Genomic DNA, 11828 nt, shown 5'->3' on the forward strand with positions numbered 1-11828 from the left:
TTCAGCTGTTATCCTGATGACCAGAACCCAATACGGACTACAGAAGGTTCAGCTGTTATCCTGATGACCAGAACCCAATATGGACTACAGAAGGTTCAGCTGTTATCCTGATGACCAGAACCCAATATGGACTACAGAAGGTTATCCTGATGACCAGAACCCAATATGGACTGCAGAAGGTTCAGCTGTTATCCTGATGACCAGAACCCAATACGGACTACAGAAGGTTATCCTGATGACCAGAACCCAATACGGACTACAGAAGGTTCAGCTGTTATCCTGATGACCAGAACCCAATATGGACTGCAGAAGGTTATCCTGATGACCAGAACCCAATATGGACTGCAGAAGGTTATCCTGATGACCAGAACCCAATATGGACTGCAGAAGGTTCAGCTGTTATCCTGATGACCAGAACCCAATACGGACTACAGAAGGTTCAGCTGTTATCCTGATGACCAGAACCCAATATGGACTGCAGAAGGTTCAGCTGTTATCCTGATGACCAGAACCCAATATGGACTACAGAAGGTTATCCTGATGACCAGAACCCAATATGGACTGCAGAAGGTTCAGCTGTTATCCTGATGACCAGAACCCAATATGGACTACAGAAGGTTCAGCTGATGACCAGAACCCAATATGGACTGCAGAAGGTTATCCTGATGACCAGAACCCAATATGGACTACAGAAGGTTCTGCTGATGACCAGAACCCAATATGGACTGCAGAAGGTTCAGCTGATGACCAGAACCCAATATGGACTGCAGAAGGTTCTGCTGATGACCAGAACCCAATATGGACTACAGAAGGTTATCCTGATGACCAGAACCCAATATGGACTGCAGAAGGTTCTGCTGATGACCAGAACCCAATATGGACTGCAGAAGGTTCTGCTGATGACCAGAACCCAATATGGACTGCAGAAGGTTATCCTGATGACCAGAACCCAATATGGACTACAGAAGGTTATCCTGATGACCAGAACCCAATATGGACTGCAGAAGGTTCAGCTGTTATCCTGATGACCAGAACCCAATATGGACTGCAGAAGGTTCTGCTGATGACCAGAACCCAATACGGACTACAGAAGGTTCAGCTGTTATCCTGATGACCAGAACCCAATATGGACTACAGAAGGTTCAGCTGTTATCCTGATGACCAGAACCCAATACGGACTACAGAAGGTTCAGCTGTTATCCTGATGACCAGAACCCAATATGGACTACAGAAGGTTCAGCTGTTATCCTGATGACCAGAACCCAATATGGACTACAGAAGGTTATCCTGATGACCAGAACCCAATATGGACTGCAGAAGGTTCAGCTGTTATCCTGATGACCAGAACCCAATACGGACTACAGAAGGTTATCCTGATGACCAGAACCCAATACGGACTACAGAAGGTTCAGCTGTTATCCTGATGACCAGAACCCAATATGGACTGCAGAAGGTTATCCTGATGACCAGAACCCAATATGGACTGCAGAAGGTTATCCTGATGACCAGAACCCAATACGGACTACAGAAGGTTCAGCTGTTATCCTGATGACCAGAACCCGATACGGACTGCAGAAGGTTCAGCTGTTATCCTGATGACCAGAACCCAATATGGACTGCAGAAGGTTCAGCTGTTATCCTGATGACCAGAACCCAATATGGACTGCAGAAGGTTCAGCTGTTATCCTGATGACCAGAACCCAATACGGACTACAGAAGGTTCAGCTGTTATCCTGATGACCAGAACCCAATATGGACTGCAGAAGGTTCAGCTGTTATCCTGATGACCAGAACCCAATATGGACTACAGAAGGTTATCCTGATGACCAGAACCCAATATGGACTGCAGAAGGTTATCCTGATGACCAGAACCCAATACGGACTGCAGAAGGTTCAGCTGTTATCCTGATGACCAGAACCCAATATGGACTACAGAAGGTTCAGCTGTTATCCTGATGACCAGAACCCAATACGGACTACAGAAGGTTCAGCTGTTATCCTGATGACCAGAACCCAATATGGACTGCAGAAGGTTCAGCTGTTATCCTGATGACCAGAACCCAATATGGACTGCAGAAGGTTATCCTGATGACCAGAACCCAATATGGACTGCAGAAGGTTCAGCTGTTATCCTGATGACCAGAACCCAATATGGACTACAGAAGGTTCAGCTGTTATCCTGATGACCAGAACCCAATATGGACTACAGAAGGTTATCCTGATGACCAGAACCCAATATGGACTACAGAAGGTTCAGCTGTTATCCTGATGACCAGAACCCAATATGGACTGCAGAAGGTTATCCTGATGACCAGAACCCAATATGGACTGCAGAAGGTTATCCTGATGACCAGAACCCAATATGGACTGCAGAAGGTTCAGCTGTTATCCTGATGACCAGAACCCAATATGGACTGCAGAAGGTTATCCTGATGACCAGAACCCAATATGGACTGCAGAAGGTTATCCTGATGACCAGAACCCAATACGGACTGCAGAAGGTTCAGCTGTTATCCTGATGACCAGAACCCAATATGGACTGCAGAAGGTTCTGCTGATGACCAGAACCCAATATGGACTGCAGAAGGTTATCCTGATGACCAGAACCCAATATGGACTGCAGAAGGTTCAGCTGTTATCCTGATGACCAGAACCCAATATGGACTGCAGAAGGTTCTGCTGATGACCAGAACCCAATATGGACTGCAGAAGGTTATCCTGATGACCAGAACCCAATATGGACTGCAGAAGGTTCAGCTGTTATCCTGATGACCAGAACCCAATATGGACTGCAGAAGGTTATCCTGATGACCAGAACCCAATATGGACTGCAGAAGGTTCAGCTGTTATCCTGATGACCAGAACCCAATATGGACTGCAGAAGGTTATCCTGATGACCAGAACCCAATATGGACTGCAGAAGGTTATCCTGATGACCAGAACCCAATATGGACTGCAGAAGGTTCAGCTGTTATCCTGATGACCAGAACCCAATATGGACTGCAGAAGGTTCTGCTGATGACCAGAACCCAATATGGACTGCTGAAGGTTCTGCTGATGACCAGAACCCAATATGGACTGCTGAAGGTTCTGCTGATGACCAGAACCCAATATGGACTGCAGAAGGTTCAGCTGTTATCCTGATGACCAGAACCCAATACGGACTACAGAAGGTTCAGCTGTTATCCTGATGACCAGAACCCAATATGGACTGCAGAAGGTTATCCTGATGACCAGAACCCAATATGGACTACAGAAGGTTCAGCTGTTATCCTGATGACCAGAACCCAATATGGACTGCAGAAGGTTATCCTGATGACCAGAACCCAATATGGACTACAGAAGGTTCAGCTGTTATCCTGATGACCAGAACCCAATATGGACTACAGAAGGTTATCCTGATGACCAGAACCCAATATGGACTGCAGAAGGTTATCCTGATGACCAGAACCCAATATGGACTACAGAAGGTTATCCTGATGACCAGAACCCAATATGGACTGCAGAAGGTTATCCTGATGACCAGAACCCAATATGGACTACAGAAGGTTATCCTGATGACCAGAACCCAATATGGACTGCAGAAGGTTATCCTGATGACCAGAACCCAATATGGACTGCAGAAGGTTCAGCTGTTATCCTGATGACCAGAACCCAATATGGACTGCAGAAGGTTCAGCTGTTATCCTGATGACCAGAACCCAATATGGACTGCAGAAGGTTCAGCTGTTATCCTGATGACCAGAACCCAATACGGACTGCAGAAGGTTATCCTGATGACCAGAACCCAATATGGACTGCAGAAGGTTATCCTGATGACCAGAACCCAATACGGACTGCAGAAGGTTATCCTGTTATCCTGATGACCAGAACCCAATAAGGACTACAGAAGGTTCTGCTGATGACCAGAACCCAATATGGACTGCAGAAGGTTATCCTGATGATCAGAACCCAATATGGACTACAGAAGGTTCAGCTGATGACCAGAACCCAATACGGACTACAGAAGGTTCAGCTGATGACCAGAACCCAATATGGACTGCAGAAGGTTCAGCTGTTATCCTGATGACCAGAACCCGATATGGACTGCAGAAGGTTATCCTGATGACCAGAACCCAATACGGACTGCAGAAGGTTCAGCTGTTATCCTGATGACCAGAACCCGATATGGACTGCAGAAGGTTCTGCTGATGACCAGAACCCAATATGGACTACAGAAGGTTATCCTGATGACCAGAACCCAATATGGACTGCAGAAGGTTCAGCTGTTATCCTGATGACCAGAACCCAATATGGACTGCAGAAGGTTATCCTGATGATCAGAACCCAATATGGACTACAGAAGGTTCAGCTGATGATCAGAACCCAATATGGACTGCAGAAGGTTATCCTGATGACCAGAACCCAATATGGACTGCAGAAGGTTATCCTGATGACCAGAACCCAATATGGACTGCAGAAGGTTCAGCTGTTATCCTGATGACCAGAACCCAATATGGACTGCAGAAGGTTATCCTGATGACCAGAACCCAATATGGACTGCAGAAGGTTCAGCTGTTATCCTGATGACCAGAACCCAATATGGACTGCAGAAGGTTCAGCTGATGACCAGAACCCAATATGGACTGCAGAAGGTTATCCTGATGATCAGAACCCAATATGGACTACAGAAGGTTCAGCTGATGACCAGAACCCAATACGGACTACAGAAGGTTCAGCTGATGACCAGAACCCAATACGGACTGCAGAAGGTTATCCTGTTATCCTGATGACCAGAACCCAATAAGGACTACAGAAGGTTCTGCTGATGACCAGAACCCGATACGGACTACAGAAGGTTCAGCTGTTATCCTGATGACCAGAACCCAATATGGACTACAGAAGGTTCAGCTGTTATCCTGATGACCAGAACCCAATATGGACTGCAGAAGGTTATCCTGATGACCAGAACCCAATATGGACTGCAGAAGGTTCAGCTGATGACCAGAACCCAATATGGACTACAGAAGGTTATCCTGATGACCAGAACCCAATATGGACTGCAGAAGGTTATCCTGATGACCAGAACCCAATATGGACTGCAGAAGGTTCAGCTGTTATCCTGATGACCAGAACCCAATATGGACTGCAGAAGGTTCAGCTGTTATCCTGATGACCAGAACCCAATATGGACTGCAGAAGGTTCAGCTGTTATCCTGATGACCAGAACCCAATATGGACTGCAGAAGGTTCAGCTGATGACCAGAACCCAATATGGACTGCAGAAGGTTATCCTGATGACCAGAACCCAATATGGACTACAGAAGGTTCTGCTGATGACCAGAACCCAATATGGACTACAGAAGGTTATCCTGATGACCAGAACCCAATATGGACTACAGAAGGTTCAGCTGTTATCCTGATGACCAGAACCCAATAAGGACTACAGAAGGTTCAGCTGTTATCCTGATGACCAGAACCCAATACGGACTGCAGAAGGTTCAGCTGTTATCCTGATGACCAGAACCCAATATGGACTGCAGAAGGTTCAGCTGTTATCCTGATGACCAGAACCCAATATGGACTGCAGAAGGTTATCCTGATGACCAGAACCCAATATGGACTGCAGAAGGTTATCCTGATGACCAGAACCCAATATGGACTGCAGAAGGTTCAGCTGTTATCCTGATGACCAGAACCCAATATGGACTGCAGAAGGTTCAGCTGTTATCCTGATGACCAGAACCCAATATGGACTGCAGAAGGTTATCCTGATGACCAGAACCCAATATGGACTGCAGAAGGTTCAGCTGTTATCCTGATGACCAGAACCCAATATGGACTGCAGAAGGTTATCCTGATGACCAGAACCCAATATGGACTACAGAAGGTTATCCTGATGACCAGAACCCAATATGGACTGCAGAAGGTTATCCTGATGACCAGAACCCAATATGGACTGCAGAAGGTTATCCTGATGACCAGAACCCAATATGGACTGCAGAAGGTTATCCTGATGACCAGAACCCAATATGGACTACAGAAGGTTATCCTGATGACCAGAACCCAATATGGACTGCAGAAGGTTCAGCTGTTATCCTGATGACCAGAACCCAATATGGACTGCAGAAGGTTCAGCTGTTATCCTGATGACCAGAACCCAATACGGACTACAGAAGGTTCAGCTGTTATCCTGATGACCAGAACCCAATATGGACTACAGAAGGTTCAGCTGTTATCCTGATGACCAGAACCCAATACGGACTGCAGAAGGTTCAGCTGTTATCCTGATGACCAGAACCCAATATGGACTACAGAAGGTTCAGCTGTTATCCTGATGACCAGAACCCAATACGGACTGCAGAAGGTTCAGCTGTTATCCTGATGACCAGAACCCAATAAGGACTGCAGAAGGTTCAGCTGTTATCCTGATGACCAGAACCCAATACGGACTGCAGAAGGTTCAGCTGATGACCAGAACCCAATATGGACTGCAGAAGGTTATCCTGATGACCAGAACCCAATATGGACTGCAGAAGGTTCAGCTGTTATCCTGATGACCAGAACCCAATAAGGACTGCAGAAGGTTCAGCTGTTATCCTGATGACCAGAACCCAATACGGACTGCAGAAGGTTCAGCTGATGACCAGAACCCAATATGGACTGCAGAAGGTTATCCTGATGACCAGAACCCAATATGGACTGCAGAAGGTTCAGCTGTTATCCTGATGACCAGAACCCAATACGGACTGCAGAAGGTTATCCTGATGACCAGAACCCAATATGGACTGCAGAAGGTTATCCTGATGACCAGAACCCAATACGGACTACAGAAGGTTCTGCTGATGACCAGAACCCAATATGGACTGCAGAAGGTTATCCTGATGACCAGAACCCGATATGGACTGCAGAAGGTTATCCTGATGACCAGAACCCAATATGGACTGCAGAAGGTTATCCTGATGACCAGAACCCAATATGGACTACAGAAGGTTCAGCTGTTATCCTGATGACCAGAACCCAATATGGACTGCAGAAGGTTATCCTGATGACCAGAACCCAATATGGACTACAGAAGGTTCAGCTGTTATCCTGATGACCAGAACCCAATAAGGACTACAGAAGGTTCAGCTGTTATCCTGATGACCAGAACCCAATATGGACTACAGAAGGTTCAGCTGTTATCCTGATGACCAGAACCCAATATGGACTGCAGAAGGTTCAGCTGTTATCCTGATGACCAGAACCCAATACGGACTGCAGAAGGTTATCCTGTTATCCTGATGACCAGAACCCAATATGGACTGCAGAAGGTTCAGCTGATGACCAGAACCCAATATGGACTGCAGAAGGTTATCCTGATGACCAGAACCCAATATGGACTGCAGAAGGTTATCCTGTTATCCTGATGACCAGAACCCAATATGGACTGCAGAAGGTTATCCTGATGACCAGAACCCAATATGGACTGCAGAAGGTTATCCTGATGACCAGAACCCAATATGGACTACAGAAGGTTATCCTGATGACCAGAACCCAATATGGACTGCAGAAGGTTATCCTGATGACCAGAACCCAATATGGACTACAGAAGGTTATCCTGATGACCAGAACCCAATATGGACTGCAGAAGGTTCAGCTGTTATCCTGATGACCAGAACCCAATACGGACTGCAGAAGGTTCAGCTGTTATCCTGATGACCAGAACCCAATATGGACTGCAGAAGGTTATCCTGATGACCAGAACCCAATATGGACTGCAGAAGGTTCAGCTGTTATCCTGATGACCAGAACCCAATATGGACTGCAGAAGGTTCAGCTGATGACCAGAACCCAATATGGACTGCAGAAGGTTCAGCTGATGACCAGAACCCAATATGGACTGCAGAAGGTTATCCTGATGACCAGAACCCAATATGGACTGCAGAAGGTTATCCTGATGACCAGAACCCAATATGGACTGCAGAAGGTTATCCTGATGACCAGAACCCAATATGGACTGCAGAAGGTTATCCTGATGACCAGAACCCAATATGGACTGCAGAAGGTTATCCTGATGACCAGAACCCAATATGGACTACAGAAGGTTCAGCTGTTATCCTGATGATCAGAACCCAATATGGACTACAGAAGGTTCAGCTGTTATCCTGATGACCAGAACCCAATACGGACTGCAGAAGGTTATCCTGATGACCAGAACCCAATATGGACTGCAGAAGGTTCAGCTGTTATCCTGATGACCAGAACCCAATACGGACTGCAGAAGGTTCAGCTGTTATCCTGATGACCAGAACCCAATACGGACTACAGAAGGTTCAGCTGTTATCCTGATGACCAGAACCCAATATGGACTGCAGAAGGTTATCCTGTTATCCTGATGACCAGAACCCAATATGGACTGCAGAAGGTTATCCTGATGACCAGAACCCAATACGGACTGCAGAAGGTTATCCTGATGACCAGAACCCAATATGGACTGCAGAAGGTTCAGCTGTTATCCTGATGACCAGAACCCAATACGGACTGCAGAAGGTTATCCTGATGACCAGAACCCAATATGGACTGCAGAAGGTTATCCTGATGACCAGAACCCAATACGGACTGCAGAAGGTTCAGCTGTTATCCTGATGACCAGAACCCAATACGGACTGCAGAAGGTTATCCTGATGACCAGAACCCAATATGGACTGCAGAAGGTTCAGCTGTTATCCTGATGACCAGAACCCAATATGGACTGCAGAAGGTTCAGCTGATGACCAGAACCCAATATGGACTGCAGAAGGTTCAGCTGTTATCCTGATGACCAGAACCCAATACGGACTGCAGAAGGTTATCCTGATGACCAGAACCCAATATGGACTGCAGAAGGTTCAGCTGTTATCCTGATGACCAGAACCCAATATGGACTGCAGAAGGTTATCCTGATGACCAGAACCCAATACGGACTACAGAAGGTTATCCTGTTATCCTGATGACCAGAACCCAATAAGGACTACAGAAGGTTCAGCTGTTATCCTGATGACCAGAACCCAATAAGGACTACAGAAGGTTCTGCTGATGACCAGAACCCAATATGGACTGCAGAAGGTTATCCTGATGACCAGAACCCAATATGGACTGCAGAAGGTTATCCTGATGACCAGAACCCAATATGGACTACAGAAGGTTCAGCTGTTATCCTGATGACCAGAACCCAATATGGACTGCAGAAGGTTCAGCTGTTATCCTGATGACCAGAACCCAATAAGGACTACAGAAGGTTATCCTGATGACCAGAACCCAATACGCACTGCAGAAGGTTCAGCTGTTATCCTGATGACCAGAACCCAATATGGACTACAGAAGGTTCAGCTGTTATCCTGATGACCAGAACCCAATATGGACTACAGAAGGTTCAGCTGTTATCCTGATGACCAGAACCCAATATGGACTGCAGAAGGTTATCCTGATGACCAGAACCCAATATGGACTGCAGAAGGTTCAGCTGATGACCAGAACCCAATATGGACTACAGAAGGTTATCCTGATGATCAGAACCCAATATGGACTGCAGAAGGTTATCCTGTTATCCTGATGACCAGAACCCAATATGGACTGCAGAAGGTTATCCTGATGACCAGAACCCAATATGGACTACAGAAGGTTCAGCTGTTATCCTGATGACCAGAACCCAATATGGACTGCAGAAGGTTATCCTGATGACCAGAACCCAATATGGACTGCAGAAGGTTATCCTGATGACCAGAACCCAATATGGACTACAGAAGGTTCAGCTGTTATCCTGATGACCAGAACCCAATACGGACTGCAGAAGGTTATCCTGATGACCAGAACCCAATATGGACTGCAGAAGGTTATCCTGATGACCAGAACCCAATATGGACTGCAGAAGGTTCAGCTGTTATCCTGATGACCAGAACCCAATATGGACTACAGAAGGTTATCCTGATGACCAGAACCCAATATGGACTGCAGAAGGTTATCCTGTTATCCTGATGACCAGAACCCAATAAGGACTACAGAAAGTTCTGCTGTTATCCTGATGACCACAGACATCTGCTTCTCAAATGGCACCCTATTCCCTATATAGTGCACTACATTTGACAAGGGCCCATTGAGCTCTGGTAAATAGTAATGCATTATATAGGGAATATTTGGGACACATACCATAGTTTCACCACTAGGAGGCAGTGTTGAAATGCCTAAAGGTGAATGGGAGGGTTAATGTTGACTTGTTTTGGACTTCAGACTTATTGATTGGAGCAAAAATAGTTTCGGTTCTGAATTTAAAGTGCCAATTATTATGCATTTTTTGACTTTATACAGATTTTTATTTGAGGTGTTTTTATACTTTTTTGTGTGGTTGGGTTTTATACTGAGATTTGATGGTTTGTTTTATTGAACACTAACTGTGGATGACACAGTTGAGGCCTGTCTCTCTCAATGTTATATAAACTGATTGAGTCATTCACATGTAACGCCTCACGTTTCATTCCCAGAAAATAACAGTGCAGTGCAGGCCATGTTGGACCAATTCCCTTTTGAACACATTACGTTGCTTACTTCACTGGACTCTGTGGATATGTACTGTAGTGCAGAGTTTCCAAAATGTTCTCCCTATGGAGAGATGTGAGAGAGAAGGGGGGAGAGGGCCAGGGGAGGAGGGGAGGAGAGGGCCAGGGGAGGGGAGGAGAGGGCCATGGGAGGGGGGGAGAGGGCCATGGGAGGGGAGGAGATTGCCATGGGAGGGGGGTAGAGGGCAAGGGGAGGGGAGGAGAGGGCAAGGGGAGGGGAGGAGAGGGAGAGGGCAAGGGGAGGGGAGGAGAGGGCAAGGGGAGGGGAGGAGAGGGCAAGGGGAGGGGAGGAGAGGGCCAGGGGAGGGGAGGAGAGGGCAAGGGGAGGAGGAGGGGGCAAGGGGAGGAGGGGGAGAGGGCAAGGGGAGGAGGGGGAGAGGGCAAGGGGAGGAGGGGGAGAGGGCCAGGGGAGGGGAGGAGAGGGCCAGGGGAGGGGAGGAGAGGGCCAGGGGAGGGGAGGAGAGGGCAAGGGGAGGAGGGGGAGAGGGCAAGGGGAGGAGGGGGAGAGGGCAAGGGGAGGAGGGGGAGAGGGCCAGGGGAGGGGAGGAGAGGGCCAGGGGAGGGGAGGAGAGGGCCATGGGAGGAGGGGGAGAGGGCAAGGGGAGGGGAGGAGAGGGCCATGGGAGGGGGGGAGAGGGCCATGGGAGGGGGGGAGAGGGCAAGGGGAGGGGAGGAGAGGGCCATGGGAGGGGGGGAGAGGGCAAGGGGAGGAGAGGGCCATGGGAGGGGGGGAGAGGGCCAGGGGAGGAGGGGGAGAGGGCAAGGGGAAGAGGGGGAGAGGGCCAGGGGAGGAGGGGAGGAGGGGGAGAGGGCCAGGGGAGGAGGGGGAGAGGGCCAGGGGAGGAGGCAATGGGAGGAGGGGGAGAGGGCCAGGGGAGGGGAGGAGAGGGCAAGGGGAGGAGGGGGAGAGGGCAAGGGGAGGAGGGGGAGAGGGCCAGGGGAGGAGGGGGAGAGGGCCAGGGGAGGAGGCAAGGGGAGGAGGGGGAGAGGGCCAGGGGAGGGGAGGAGAGGGCAAGGGGAGGAGGGGGAGAGGGCAAGGGGAGGGGAGGAAGAGGGCAAGGGGAGGGGAGGAAGAGGGCAAGGGGAGGAGGGGGAGAGGGCCAGGGGAGGAGGGGGAGAGGGCCAGGGGAGGAGGCAAGGGGAGGAGGGGGAGAGGGCCAGGGGAGGAGGGGGAGAGGGCCAGGGGAGGGGGGGAGAGGGCAAGGGGAGGGGAGGAGAGGGCAAGGGGAGGAGGGGGAGAGGGCAAGGGGAGGGGAGGGCAAGTGGGGGAGAGGG

The sequence above is a fragment of the Salvelinus fontinalis genome, unplaced genomic scaffold, assembly GCF_029448725.1.
Source record: "Salvelinus fontinalis isolate EN_2023a unplaced genomic scaffold, ASM2944872v1 scaffold_0001, whole genome shotgun sequence".
In the NCBI taxonomy this organism is placed as follows: Eukaryota; Metazoa; Chordata; class Actinopteri; order Salmoniformes; family Salmonidae; genus Salvelinus; species Salvelinus fontinalis.